The 3,327-nt window shown below is 29.8% G+C and overlaps 1 protein-coding gene across 1 annotated transcript in view; it reads left to right on the top strand.

Annotated features, from left to right (window-relative positions):
* Positions 1-1,695: 1,695 nt before the first annotated feature.
* The window catches only part of LOC106689219 (uncharacterized), a 15,917-nt gene continuing 14,285 nt past the window's right edge, over positions 1,696-3,327 (top strand). The window contains exon 1 of the mRNA XM_014434108.2: positions 1,696-1,781. The gene's annotated coding sequence lies outside the window, so the exon portion shown is untranslated. The remainder of the gene's footprint in view (positions 1,782-3,327) is intronic.

Raw genomic sequence — 3,327 nt, 5'->3', positions numbered from 1 at the left:
ACGAATCTGTTCTACAGGGGTAAGAGCCACATTATTAAAGTATACTGTAGGGCAGTCGGCAGGCTTACGACGAAGAGTAAATGTGATTTGTTGGGGTTTATTTTTATCCTCCAAAAATAAATGTTAAACTAAAGGTCATGATACCGCTAAAGAATCATGGTTTTATCCTAGTTATCCTTTATCACTTTTGAAACATTTGCTTAAAACGGAAAGAGTAGACTTAAGATAGTTATATCAATTCAATGAAAACTCTTTTTTTTTTCTTCTTTTTTTTTCTTCTTTTTTTTTCTTTTTTTTTTAATGTAATTTACAACTATACAAAATAATACAATAGGTAAATATGTAGTATGTTTCGTATACACTTGAAAATCTTGGGAAGGAACCACCCATTGGTAGTACTTCAAATATTAATTTATATTAGAAGGTCCCGTGGCCATCTTCTTTTCAGACGCCTCGGAGGATTATCAGGGATTGTTAAGGATGAAAGATTAAGAATTAATGGATTAGGATGGTTAAGGAGTTTGGAATGAAAAGACGCATATCTGTTTTGGGTCAAATATACAACGAATGGGATGTTAAGGTCTTTGTGAATGAGTTTATTTGTGACCTAATAAGGAGCATCAAGGATTTTAAGTAGGATTTTGGATTGTAACGATTGGATGCGGGAAGAATTTGATGGTTTGGTGGAGCCCCATAGCTCAATTCCATAAGCCCAAATTGGTCTGACTATTGTAGTAAATGGGAAGTTTAGAGCGTTTGTCAAGTAGGTGTTGTAGCAATCGGAATCTACGAGCAGTTTCTTGTCGTTTCAGTCTTGTGTGTAGATTCCAAGTAAGTCTCTTGTCAAGATGGAGTCCTAAGTATCGAATCTGTTCAACCGGCGTTCAATCAAAACTCAAATTTTTATTTAATGATAAATATTACAATTGGCTATGACGTTGTTGGGCAATAGGTAATAGTGATAACTGATCACATTCAGTCTAATTATTCTAAGGGATCAATCCCAGAATAAATAAAGAATATTATTATTATTATTATTATTATTTTGGAAGATAGTCTGTGTGGGGGTCAATAAAGGTACGAAATAGTAAAAAAAAAACTATTTAATGTTCACTTACGTTTCGTCTTACTTTGCAGGGCTTCAGCAGGGCTGGTCCTAATTAAAAAAAAGTCCTCTATCTTTTCCAGCTATGACCAGCCCTGACGAAGCCCTAAAAAGATAACCCGGACTATCTTCCAACAAAAATCTTAATACATCAAACAGTATAACTAAAATTTACATAAAAAACGTTTATAGCAAATAATTTATGTATACAAATCTTACTTATTATTTTTTATTGGCGTAATATAAGTTTTCATTTATATTATTCTAATATAATTTATCCAACTTCTTTGAAGCTTAGGTAGTTGTAAAGAAACATCGAAACAGCCAACGAATGTTTAAATACAATCGATATTTAAACATCGAAACAGCAGACAAATGTTTAAATGTAATCATTATCTGTAAAATAATTTATCTATAGAGCAATTTTACTAACCAAGTGATAATTAGACCGTCATTTTTTAAAATAACAATTCTGTAATTACTCTTTCGAGGTAAATTCTCTTTCGTAATAAGGAAAAGCCGCTGATATTAATAGTCAACCTCTGAAGCAAATGCTCTAATCTTGGGGTCTTCATATCGGTGACCCCCAGCCGTCATTACCAGGGATATAAATGCCAATAATCGCAGTCTCGTTGCGATCTTCACTTTAGAACGGCCATTACCTGTAGACAAAACAGTAAGTATGTTCCTTATACTATGTTATCCGAAATATTTCTTAATTTAGGAAATGTTCAATTTTTTTATGTTATTAAAATACTCTATGAAGTGCTTTTATTTATTATAATTTTTTAAACATATTTTTATTGCATAAATATAATATTTTCAATATTTACTATATTTTTCTGGGATACCCCCTTATACAATACAATTTTCCTAATACTAATTACATTTTTCTAATTTCTTTATTGTTGTTGTTGGCTGGGGCTTTAAGGCGCAATCGTTAACCCCAAACATTAACCCTGAGGTCATCAACGCCTATGTTTCGTACTTTATAATTCTATTTCAAGATTTGATACTCTTTAAATAATTACTTAGTACGTATAACAAACTTTCGGGTTTAAATCTTGTTCAAAAGGCTATTCCTTTTTAAGAGAACCAAAACCATTTCCACGTTCTTCAAATATCTGACTGACCGTAAGTACACTGTTGCAGTATTGACATTTTGGTGGTGGTTGCTTATTGATCAGGTATGCATGAGTTAAATTCATATGACCTATTCTCAATCTGGCAATAGCTACCTCCTCCCTGCGATTGGAACGGTTTGTGTGGTCCATGGTTTAATGTTTTTTTAAATAGTTTTTAATTTGCTTGGCGCGCTTTCATTCCATATTGCTTGCTAACTAGCTGATGTTCCATTTTTCATCGGAAGACTTATTTCATGGAGTGTCAGAAATTTTTCAAATTTCTCAATTTTAGATTTTTCAAATTTCTCTATTTTACATTTTCATATTTCTCTATTACACATTTTTAAAATTTCTTTACCTTACATTTTTCATATTTTTCTATCTTACAATTTTCAAATTTATCTATTTTACATTTTTCAAATTTCTCTATTTTAGATTTTTCATATTTCTCTATTTTAGATTTTTCAAATTTCTCTATTTTACATTTTTCAAATTTCTCTATTTTACATTTTTCAAATTTATCTATTATAAATTTTTTAATTTCTCTATCTTTCATTTTTCATATTTATCTATTATACATTTTTCAAAGTTCTCTCTTACAATTTTCAAATTCTCTATTTTACATTTTTCAAAATTTCTCTATTTTACATTCTTCTATTTTACATTGTTCAAATTTCTCTCTTACAATTTTCAAATTTCTCTATTTTACATTTTTCAAATTTCTCTATTTTACATTTTTCAAATTTATCTATTATACATTTTTCAAATTTATCTATTTTACATTATTCATATTTTTCTATTTTCCCATTTTCCAATTTCTCTATTTTACATTTTTCTATTTTATATTTTTCAAATTTCTCTATTTAACATTTTGAAATTTCTCTATTTTACATTTTTAAAATTTATTTATTATACATTTTTCAAATTTCTCTATTTTACATTTTCACACAACCGTGTTACTCCAATCCCTCCTGTCCTCAACCCTTCTCCACCCACTCCACCACTTTTTCAGTACAGGTCGCTTCCGTATATCCCCATTCTTTCCGATAAAATTCAAAAATCTTTAAGATCCACTATTCCCACCCTACGTCTTGGCTT

This window comes from Halyomorpha halys, unplaced genomic scaffold (assembly GCF_000696795.3).
Source record: "Halyomorpha halys isolate HHAL.00 unplaced genomic scaffold, Hhal_1.1 Scaffold1304.1, whole genome shotgun sequence".
Taxonomy (NCBI): Eukaryota; Metazoa; Arthropoda; class Insecta; order Hemiptera; family Pentatomidae; genus Halyomorpha; species Halyomorpha halys.
Note: the sequence above shows the minus strand (reverse complement) of the source record. Positions and strands in the feature narration are given on the sequence as shown.